The sequence below is a fragment of the Lissotriton helveticus genome, chromosome 8, assembly GCF_964261635.1.
Source record: "Lissotriton helveticus chromosome 8, aLisHel1.1, whole genome shotgun sequence".
NCBI classification, from domain to species: domain Eukaryota; kingdom Metazoa; phylum Chordata; class Amphibia; order Caudata; family Salamandridae; genus Lissotriton; species Lissotriton helveticus.
In genome coordinates this window covers 1,641,807,686-1,641,820,506 of record NC_136069.1, presented here as the reverse complement: position 1 = coordinate 1,641,820,506, position 12,821 = coordinate 1,641,807,686, and positions in this window count along the sequence as shown.

Genomic DNA, 12,821 nt, shown 5'->3' with positions numbered 1-12,821 from the left:
AAAATTAAAGACCCCCTTGAATCCTCATTTGGGCCTCATCTCTTTTCTTCGAGAGGAGCTGTTTGTGATATATATATATATATATACCTAATGGAGAAAATAAAAGCAAGATCAGACATTGTGGTAAGATGGTCCGACAAAGGCGGAAACATAGTGCTCTGGCCGCTTGAAATGTATAACGCAGAAGCACTGAACCAACTACAAGACAGAGAGTGCTACACAAGGATCAGCCCCACGCATATCGTAGGAATCCAAGAAAAGTACCACGGTGACCTGTACAAATGGAAAGGCAAAGGACTTTTGAGCAAAAAGGAATTAGAATTTCTGAAGAACGATTACCCAGTGACAGCACAACTGTACCTAATCCCGAAGATTCACAAAGATGACAAAAGACCACCGGGAAGGCCGATAATCTCAGCGATAGGGAGCCTGTTTGAGAACACAAGCATATTCATTGACCAGTTCTTGCAACCAGAAGTCAAAAAACTACCTGCTTATATAAAAGACACAGGAGATTTCCTATCCAAAGTATATGATGTTGGATGGAAGAAGGAATATGTGTTCATGACACTGGATGTCCAAGCTCTATACACTAGCATCAGACATACGGATGGCCTGAACGCCATCAAACACTTCCTGGGAAAAAGACCTATAAGTCTGTTTGAACACACTCAAATGATTTTGGCAATGACAGAATGGTGCCTTACGAACAACACATTTATGTTTGACAGGTTGTATTACAAACAGGTACAAGGATGGCCATGGGAACTTGCTTCTCCCCCAGCTATGCGAATCTTCACATGGGCTGGTGGGAGGAGCAGGTGCTGTGGGTACAGCACAGAGAAATTATGGAGAAAAATGTGGTTGTGTATAACAGATTCATTGATGACATTTTTATTTTGTGGGATGGCGATGTGGAGAGTGCTGTGGAATTCACGGAAAAACTGAATGAGAATGGTTTAAATTTAAAGTTTACTTGCAACACCAGCACAGAAACCATACAATTTTTAGATATAGAGCTGTTTGTAGAGCAGGATAGGATCCAAACACGCACTTACCGCAAACCGACTGCAGGTAATGGGATTCTACATGCCCATAGTTTCCACCCCACCCCCCTCAAACAATCGATCCCTTATGCAGAATGCCTCAGGATGACACGCAACTGCAGCACATCTGAGGGTCTTGCCAATGCCAAAACGAATCTATTCTCGCGACTCCAACAAAGAGGATACACCCCAGAAACATGTAGGAAAGCAGAAGTGAAATGTAAAACCAAGAATAGAAAGGATCTAATATTCCCAGTGGTGAATGAAACAGCTACACATAGCCAGGCGAGACAACCCCCCAGACTAATAACAGGCTACAACCGGTACCACTCAAACCTCCGTAAAATCTTAAAGAGGCACTGGCCATTAATACACAACGACCCTACTATAGGGAGCGAAGTAGGCGAGAGTCCACTGATATCTTTCAGGAAAGCTAAATCAATGCGGAACGCCCTGGTGGTGAATGCACCGGTTCTTAAACAGAAGAAAAATTGGCTACAGTCACAAAAGGGGTTCAAAAAATGCATGAAATGCAAAGCCTGCATACATGGCATCAATACCACTGAGGTCCAATTACCTTTCAGAAGGAAGAAATACTCCTTAAGGGCACATTTCACATGCAAAACTGAGTTTGCTGTATACGTGCTGACGTGCCAGTGTGGCAAAAGATATGTGGGATCGACTATTCATCCCGTCCATGTTAGAATTCTGCAGCACCTAAGGGCGATTGCAAACCTGGACCAGACATATCCCGTGGCGCGCCACATCCATGAGTCCCATGCGGGCAATATGGATGGTCTAACATATTTTGTTATAGACAGCATCCCCAAGAATCCCAGAGGTGGCAATCGGAAACTTGCGCTACGCCGCCTGGAGTCAAGATACATAATTCTATTGAACTCCAAGATCCCGGCAGGATTGAATGCGGATGAGGCCCTGAGTGTCCACATTTGAACAATCACATCCCAGCGCCCCTGTCTGCCTCCCTTGTCCCTAGTACCCGTGAACATCTGCATACTTTTTAAATTTTTAATTTATAATCACTGTAAATACACTCTATACACATATACCACTATAGGGAGATGACCGACCAATATGCAGCAAACATCTCACACCTTGCCACACAGCAGGCAACCCCCGCCGGTAAGCTAAGCAGCGCTTGTTATGTAATTGTACAATGGCAGTTCCCGCTCGCCATCCCTCATGTAGCAGGAGCATTAATCTACCTACAATAGTTTAACTGCATTAGGATAATAGGCAAAACAGAGCACGCGCGCGCCGTTTTTACTCTAAACACTCACTGAGGCTGAACACTCCAGATGCTGATAACTCGCAGAAGCACGCCTCAGGGAACTGGCATTTCTGAGATTACAGCGCCAGACCAATCAGCATGCATATATGAGCAGACATGTCCAGCATGTGTGCATGAACACACGGGATTCGCTGAAGCGCGGGCATAACACAGGTTAACTAAAATAGGCTGAAAGTGGGGTTGTGTGATGTCACTATTAATGCTCGTCCTCACAGTAATGTTTGGCACAATTTATCACATTGTATAAATTAAGCACGGAATTTTTTGGTCATATATGCTGCAATTATCTGTTACATGTGAATTCAACAGTAACAGTGGAAAGACTTCATTGATGTTCTAAATGTGCAAGTCATATGCTAAGCAGCGTCATCACCTTGGGTGTAACCTATGTAACTATAGCAACTGTCATTAGCATTAACTGAGACTACCCAATCAGTGAGAATGTGCTTTCTTGTATATATAAACCTCAAATGTCAGTATGCAGTTGTTAGTGATCAAGGCGGCAGGAGCCCGTCGAAACGCGTCTAAGCAGAAACTGAAGTAAGGAATAAACACGTTTGAATTTAAACTCACGGAGTCAGCGCCTTCTTTAATCAGAAGATTGGTTTGGTAAAAAATATATATATATATATATATATATATATATTCAATCAGAAGAGGTAGACTTTTGTGAAGCCCTGCCACACGAAGTTTTTCAATAGGCACGTTTATTTGATTCCATTTCACTTGCTCGATCCCCAGCAGATTTCAGAGTCTCCTTCGAACATAAAAGCCTGACGCATTTCAGGGATGACCCTTTCCTCAGAGGCAATGTTCATGAAGGTCAATCAATTCTGGTAGTGTCCACTCAAATAGCTCTCACCTAACTCTATGGGCGTGTCTCAGGCGCACTGCATCCTGGGCTTTGTAGTGCACTAACCTTTAACCCACAGTGGGGCTGCTTCTTCAACCTTGCAATTGGAACCAATATTCTCCCAGTGGAGCGAGGAGAGCACTGGAACCTGTCAGGAAGCGCACTTGTAGCAGCGAAAACGTGTCCAAGGCAGCACCACCTGTGTTGGCGCTGCGCCTGCCTTCATTCCATAACTGCAAGCTCTTACAAAAAGCCTGCATGGACCCTCATTCAAGGTGGGACTTGCTTCTCGACTGGGCAACAGCCGAAAAGTATTCAATCAGAACAGGTAGCCTTTTGCGAAGCACTGCCACACGAAGTTTTTCAATAAGCACGTTTATTTGAATCCATTTCACTTGCTCGATCCCCAGCAGATTTCAGAGTCTCCTTCGAACATAAAAGCCTGACGCATTTCAGGGATAACGCTTTCCTCAGAGGCAATGTTCATGAAGGTCAATCAAACAGTTTCTGGTAGTGTCCACTCAAATAGCTTTTATGTTCGAAGGAGACCTTTCTCTCGATGCATGGGTCCTTTTTTCTGTTTGGGAGTGGCCAGTCTGTGTGGGCAGAGCAGCTCCGCGTATGAGAGGAACTCCCGGTAACTTCGCAAAGATGAGCAGAGTTTTGAGGGCTCTTCACAAAATTCTGCGTGATTCAGAAACAATGGCTGAACAGGATTACGTCATATTTGAGAAAAAGCATGTGCTCTGTGATTTGGTATAAAAATGTATTCAGCTGTTTTTGCAAAATTAAGCTATAGCATATAGTGATATTTGGACAATTTGTTGCAGTGGAGTATCGCAGGACTACAGAGGTATCGCAGATAAAAAGTATAGTGCAATCAAATTGGCCTAGAGTGCTTTTTCTCCTGTCTGCCCACTATAGACTCTGCACCTGTACCAGTCCTATCGTTATGAGCAATTTGATCAGCTAGCCACACCATCAACAGAAATTTTGCAGCTGGTATTTTGTCACTCACATTTTCAGTCCAATAGTCCTGCTTTTTTAATTAAAAAAGGTATAAGGGTGTAGTTTAATGGTAATTTGAGAGAAGAGAGGTGGGGACCAGGAGCCAATATTTAATAGGTCCTGTACCCGTTGCTCCAAGGAGAACGTCTTTAATGAGTGGGGTACAGTTCCTAAGGGGATCGTGGAAGGGAAAGGGGGGGGAGACACAACTTTTGTCTTGTTGCCCTCACACACCCTGAGAGGTGTCATGCTTCATCATTGGGCCTTGCTCCTCGACGGGCCAGCGCTGCAATGCTCGACGGGCTCACCGTTTCCTGGGCTTTTTGTCGGGGATCTTTTGAAGGAAGCCGTTGGGTGCGTGTGGGTTTGGGGGCAATGGGGGTAGGTGTGCACAGGTTGAGTGATTTAAAATAGGTCAGGGTTGGTCCGAGTAGCAATAATTGTAATGGTAAAGGTGGATCCTGCCTAACTTAAATAAAGTGGACGCCCTACGGGGATGTAATGTTCCTAGCAGGCCGTGTCTTAAGTGGGGTTGAGATGTTGCGTGCCAATTGTTCCAGGGGAATCGGTGGGTATTTCATCAGAACCAAAGTGAATTAAAGTGCACAAAAAAGGGAAATTGGAAAAAGGAAAATCAGGCACCAAGACTTTTGGAAGTAGCCTGTAGTGTGGCCCTAGTATTTCTGTTTCTGGGCGGGGTTGACACCTGTGGAGAAATTAAGAAACAGGTTTGTAGGGCGCGGAGAGGCTGGAAAAGGAGAAATGGGGTTGGGGTAGGGGAGGTTAGAAGGGAGGATGTAAAGTCTTAATTAAAGGACTTGGTTAAAAACCTTGCAGTATCGACATACCAAAGAATACAATAGACTGGTATGGTCACTATGGAGTATAGAAGGGACCTGGGTTGTTAAGAAGGGGAGTAGTTATCCCTACTGAAATATGGTAGATCACCTGTTGCCAGCCCCAAATGAGGGTAGTTCCATTGGCAGCAAATCTCAGTGAATGGTGGGATTCTACAAGTATTCAGAGTATACAGCGAACAGGTACCATTAGAATAAAGCCATAATGCTGAATTGCGGTGTTGGGAACATATGTAAGAGGGCAGAATTCATCTGTTCTGTAATGTTAGTACATGCAACATGGTCTGTTAGTAACAAACGCCTACACCCTTTGAAAAAGGTTATTCTCAGCCACAAGCGCAAGCATACTCGCAGAGGAAGCTGTGGCGATCCCTACTATGTGTAGTGATTGATGGTACACGTTATAGCAAGTGGCGTGGATACAGTATACATAAAATCCTAAAATGACAAATAGGATGGATTACCGGTCATGGGTTAAATGCAGAGAGTATTGTTGGATAAGACAATACCCCAAAACCGGCGGCACACATTGCGGCAAGTGGCATGATCATGGAATACTAAGAATATTAAAATTGCCCTTTTGGTTGCCGGTAATTAGGTAGAAGGGATATTATCGGTAATGTCATATCCCCTAAAAAACTGGGGCACGGGTTGCAGCAAATAGCATGATTACTATGTACATAGAGTGGTGAAATAGTACATTTGGGAGATGCCGATAATAGGTTGGGTGTCGGGGATAATATTGGTAATGTCTGTTCCCCTTACACGGTGGTCACTTAGCAACATAAACACATTACAGAGAGCCCCCATTGTTAAAACACTCACCCGTAAAACAGTGACTACGGCCTGACGGGGTTGTTAGGAAGCACGTAGTTGCTCCACTCCTTCAGAGAAAAGGAGACATGAGTTAAAGCCGTAGCAGCATGGTGGAAACATCCAAATAATCCTATAGGGCTTACCATTCGTGTGAAAAAAAAGCAGCAATACTCACTCATGGGTGGCGGCACCTTAGCCAGTACGCCTACCCTCGCTCCGTTTCCCCATGATTGTTACTGGCCAGAAGCCGAGTATAAGAGCCCTGGTTCCAGTGGAAACACTGTACCGCCGGTGGTTAAAATCTATATATACAGGGCCACCTACTTCAGGACAAAATTTCATATGGGGTCAATCCTCTCATTGGACAAAGTTATATCTATACATATAAGAAAGGAAAAGGCTAATCAGCTGTGTTTTAAACTAACTATGCATTTTAGCATGTATCATAAACCAATACATTTCTAATCATCCACTTTGGACTATCCTAGATCATAGGTCTAGGAATCAAGACAGAGAATATGATGATTTTTTAGGCCAGCGACAACAAAGACCCCAAAGGGGATTCTCAAACAGGGGGAGAGGGACCGCCATGAGACACGAAGGGGGAATGGAACCACTGGTACAGGAATATCAAAGAAATCCTGTACCACAGGAATATATGAGGATAAGGAACAAAAAATATTCGAGATAAAACAGAATCCGATAATAAACCTCTCAAACAGACAACTAAGTAGAGTAGACGAGGAAGTTTTGTTCCTACTACAGGAATAAACAAATTCCAAATGGAAAAGAACCTCAGAGCCTTCTTTAGAAAAATGAGACTGCATCGTTTCTTTGAAAATAGACTGGCAAGAGAGGCACCGAGTGACTCTGGACTTAGAGCCAAGTCCTCCTTTACCCCTAGTTTAGGTATGATTGGGAAAAATGTGGATACATTTGAAACAGTAGTAAAATTAGAAATAGGGAATCTTTTAAACGAAAAACAGTTTCAGACACACAATATAACAAAAGCACAGAGAGCCGCCATTAACTCTTTGTCCAAGGACTCTACCATTACCATTAAACCGGCAGATAAAGGGGGGATGGTAGTATTTGACTCTATTGATTATGAACGCAGAGCACTGGCACTTTTGACTAATTAACAGCACTATATGAGGGTACCGCAACCAAGACTAGAGGCACTAAAAAGAGAGGTGGAAACTATACTTCTGACAGCCATAAATAATGAGGAGATAAGTGAGGAGGAATATAAATTTCTGAATACATATAATCCCAAAACACCTGCATTCTATGGACTTCTGAAAGTCCATAAAAGCTTAGAAAATCCTCCCCTAGGACTAATAGTTGCCTCTATTGATTGATTACTAGAGCCACTAAGTAAATCCGCTGATAGATTTTCTTAACCCTATAGTTGAAATGCAAAAATCCTATATAAAAGACACTTCAGATATGATAACCAAAACTGAAGGAATGACCTTTAACAGAGACAGGGATTATATGGTGACTCTGGACGTAGAGTCATTGTATACGAATATACCCCAAACAGACACCATAGAGGTCATTAGGAACCTTCTAGAAACAACAGATATTGAAGGCGCAAGTAAGGATTTTATTCTGAAATGTGTCTCAATGGTGCTCCTTAAGAATATCTTTTTATTCAAACAAGATCTATACATTCAACGGAAGGGTACCAGCATGGGCGCAACATGTGCTCCGAGTCTGGCTTGTATATATGTCAGTACGTTTGAGGAGAAACATATATACAATTAAATGAGTCCTTTCTTTGAAAATGTACGCAATTGGGTATGTTTCATAGACAACATTTTCATTATTTGGACAGGCCCAGAGGAGGAACTGTTGGAATTCCTGGAATGGATCAACCTAGGGGATGTGAACCTGAAATTCACAGCACAATACAGTAACAACAAGGTAAATTTCCTGGACATCAGTATTAAGAATGAGGGAGGGTATTTAGAGGTGGAACTATTTAAGAAAGAAACTGATCGCAATACTTTATTGCATTACAATAGTTACCACCCTAAAAGTCAGAAAGACAGTATACCTTTCGGGGAATTTCTTCATCTCAGAAGAAATTGCACCTCTATAGAAGATTTCTATAGGCATGCAGCAGAGACTAAAGTGAAGTTTAGAGAAAGAGGATACCCTAAAAAACGAATCAATCACTCCATGAAAAGAGCTAGATACGATAGAGATAGCCTTCTTGAAAATAAAAATAAAAATACATCTCTGAAAAAAATTGTAATGGTAAGTCAGTTCTCTAATGTAGCAAATAAAGTTAAAAATATAATTAACCATAACTGGAAAATTTTAAATGATGGCGCAGAAATAAGCCTTCCAAAACCTATGTTCGCCTATAGGAAAAATAAGTACCTACGTAGCAGTTTAGTCCACACTTACCGAGAAGATAAGGTGGAAACCCAACTAACGATCACTGTCAGAAAAGCCAGGGGTAACCACAAATGTGGAAATTGTAGTATATGTGACCTTTGTTTTGTCATGAAAGATATAACTCTAAATTTCATTAAACATTAAATTAGAACCTTCATCAATTGCAGGAGTAAAAACATTGTCTACTTAATCCTTTGCCCATGTGGACAGGGTTACGTAGGTGAAACTGGAAGAGAGCTAAGACTTAGAATATGTGAGCATAGCTCAGCAATCAATACAAACAAAGAAAATGCGGCCTTAGTAAACCACTGGAAAGAGAAAAACCACAATGTGAGCTACATAAGGTGGGTGGTGCTGGAGAAGATCACGGAACAGAGGAGAATGGGTAATTGCATAAAACGTAGAAAACAACAGGAACAGTGGTTTATGATCAAATGTAACACCATTAGAAATGGCTTGAATACTAGAGAGGACTGGGAAACCATAACTCAAACTTGAATGATCAAAATTCCACATATACCTATTATGCCCAGAAGTGTCTATATATATACTAATATGAGGAGGGATGTCCATTTAAGAACAAGGTGTAAATAAAGGTGAACAAATGCCACCTTTTCACTGCAATAATATACTAATATGAGGGGGTACGCCGATTTAAGACGTAAATGAAATGAATGCCACCCTTTTACTGTAATAATATGACTGAATAACTGCACTGCATTATATATGGATGGTATAATATAGGCTGAATAACAAATAGACATAGATGATATAGACACGATTAGTGAGATAATGCATAAAGTTGATAAGTAGAGAAGATGCGACTGTTTAAAGATGGCCGCCAGAGTGGTCGATATATTAGTCTTCACTAATACCCCTGATTTTCCACTCAGTCTGCGTACATAACAAATATCATTGATAAATGTTTAAAGGAGACTCTTTACCAAATAAAACCCAAGGATATAAAAATTAGACAGTGGTCTATCTAATCACAAGCCTAATATATGGAATCATCGTAAGATGCTTTACGAGACATACTATGGGGTGTTTGTATAATTTCGGCAGCCAAACCAACATGGCCGCCAGACATGCGCGAGGAAACAACTTCCTCGTTTGAGAGGTTACACCTCCTCTCGCGAGTGTATTAAAGAATCATGGTTAATTAACATAATATAAAAAGAGCACCGGGGAGTAGCGTTTCTCTACACATCAAGAAAGGAGGAGAACGGTGCAGATCGCTATGTACAGGTAGGGAGACTAATGGCAGGGGAATGTAGGAAGGGAGGTAATATGAGACGCCCCTAGCAGTAAGCAAATGAAGGGAAGCTCATAGATGAGTAGGTTACTGTTGAACGTATTTCAGTGCCAGTCTCACTGTAATGCTAGATGAATGTAATCAGTGAGCACTGGGAAATTTTAAAAGACAGTTCACTAACAGGAGGAGAAGGGGACACCCAAGGAGAATGTAGAATTCCCCCGTATCGGCAGATGAGGAGGAGTGTTAGGCATAATTACCATAGAAGAGACGAGGGGACTTGAGGCAGACCTGGGACAGGAGGAGGTCCGCAGATATTAAACACGAAGCGGAACCGCGGTGGGATTTAATCAGGCAACACACAACTAGTGACACCGTTCTAGAGGAGAACATAAAGGAAAGAAAAAAATGCATACCGCTAGAGGGAGAACAGAAAGCAATAACAAGGGGGATATTGTAACACGTAGATAAGCCCCATTAAAAGTTTACAGTAAGCTAGAGTTATAATAAACAAAATAAGGTGTCAAAAGGAAAGGAAAGGATTAAACCCAGGATATCAGGAGATATTTGACGGGCTTTGTTATCTCTCACATTGCCCATAGATTTTAAACCTTCCGTCACCCGGTGATAGACAAATCAAGAGTAAACCGGGTAGAAGGATTGCCACACGAGGGAATTTTTGTCTCCCGACTTACACCATGGGGGTGAAAATCGCATTTAACTGAAAGGTAAGCAATAACCTGGTTCATTGAAAAGATGATGCAATCAGATAGGATAGTGACTTATGAGAGTATTCTTACCTCCGATTATATCTCCATAATAGATATATGTATGCTTGTATCAATACAAAATTCAGTGATGGACCCCTGGGGAACAGGCTACTTCTAATCCAGAAGGAAGAGCAGAGTACGAATGTAACCCTCATCGGTAAACGTAAAGGTAAATAAATAGATTAACTATAAAAATATATAGAGAAATTGAAGTGAGAGAAGGTATAGCCTCCATTATATATATATCCACCTTTTCTCCTTTACCAGAAAGGGAGTCCTAACTCTAGAGCATCAAAGATAAAGACCATATCTGGGTCTTTCCCTACAGCGTAACTGCCAGTTTTACGGTTAGTATAAGTGATGAAAGAGCATGAAATGTGTAGGAATGGAAGGTGTATGAATGTTGGGGTGGAATGACTGGTAAAAGGTTTTAAGACTGGGAATTCCCGCTTTACTTCGCATTGAATTATGTAATGCATTTTGTCCCGCTCTCTTACTTTCATGTTGTTTAATAGATTTAGAGGATAATTAGAATGATACTATGTATAGGCAGTAGAAATGTTTTTCAATTAATACCCAGGATTAAATATGATCTAAAATAGTCCAAAGTGGATGATTAGGAAATGCATTGGTTTATGATAAACGCTAAAATGTATAGTTTAAAACACAGCTGATTTCCTTTTCCTTTCTTATATGTATAGATATAACTTTGTCCAATGAGAGGAGTGACCCCATATGAAATTTGTACTGAAGAAGGTGGCCCTGTATATATTGATTTTAACCACTGAAACGCATTGACGCCTGTGTTAACTAAGGAATCCAAAAAAGCCAAGGGACATTTAGATACAAGGAATATTCCTGTACAAATGGTTCCATGTAAATCTCATAGGGCTATTGGATCAGACTGATGCTTAATCAGACAATCATAACTGTTTTCTTACTGGGGTTTTATATTTTATGCTTTGCTTAATGATTGCGTCTTTTGTTTTTTATTTTTGTGCTTGTATTACTGTCTTGCACCTTGGGACCACACACAGTGGCATGTATAAATTGTGTAAAATGTTTTAATATATTGATTGTATGTACTTTTTGGGATTATTTCCGAAATTTAAAATTTTGGGAAAAAAGAGAATTTATATAAAGGAAACAGTGTAAGCATTACATTTTAGTTTGAGAGTATACATGGGATTTGTGTCGGCTTTAGGGGTAAAGTGGGTGCATGGTGAAATCTAAGAGTATAATGACTGTAAGGATGGTGTGAAGACATGTAAGATTGTCCTCCAGGGATTTTCCTATTGGCTCAAGACATTTGCCCTTCACAACAAAGGCAAAGAACTGCAGGAGTCACTGAGGCATTGCACTGAAGCAGGCCAGTATCATTAAACTGCTACCCAGCTTTCAACGCCAAGGAGAAAAAACAATCAAGAAAATTACTAAGTCCGAAAATAAAACACTGCCAAAGGCCCTACCACTCATCGTACCTGACCCTTGGCCTGAAACTTTGACTTTGTCCGGGTCAAGCACGACCAGATGGCCACGTTTGTTGCTTTTCAGTTTCTGGGACTGGAAAGCATGTTTTGAGGTGTAATCTTTAAAAAATGAATATCTCCTATTCCCTACATTGGATTGTTATTGTTTTGGCTTAATTTTAAAGATAAAAAATATCCTGTATTTTTATAAATTGAGGTTTGTTTTTCATAGGATGTTGTATCTTACTTATTTACTATTTTGCCGATATTAAATGTTTTACACACCAGATTCAGGCCTGACTGCTCATCCCCCAAGCTACCAAGAGGTGAGCAAGGATTAATTCATTGAGACTTGACTAGATCATATTTTGATTGAGGTGTTATTACTAGCTGTAGGTACCTAAACTTCACCAACTAATAAACTCCTTTCCAACACTGACTCCCTGGCTGTTTTGTGGATGCTGGATGAGAAGACCAAACACTACTCGCAATGGTAGAGTGTATCTATATGTACTACAAACAAATGCTAAGTTTAGGGAAATTCACATCCGGAACCAACAACTTGTTAGTGATAACATGGTTGGGATCAGTTAGGTACTCAAAATCTGGATAACCATCAACTATTCCAAGTGATCAGTTTTATCATTTGGTCAACCAGCTTAAAGGAATGGTGAACCGCTTGATCATAGAGGACACCACGCCTATATGCGCAAAGATTGGAACCCAACTAAAAAATCACTAAGAAAAATCCAAAGGGCAGTTAGTGAGTTTCCATTCGCCCATTGGAACAATAGAAAGAAACAAGCAGTGCATAGAAAAATGGGTTAAAATAAGATGATGTGTCCTAGTAAAGAGTATTTTTATTGAAGGTGGGGACACACCCCTTTATTAAAAACAGAACAGTGCAAACTGCAGCTTAAACAAATAATTGCCATAACGGGGCCAACATGTTTCAGCCAAACGGGCTCTACTTCCCTTAGGCTTTCTTCAGGGCCTCTGTTCTTATAATTGCTACTGCATATTTTC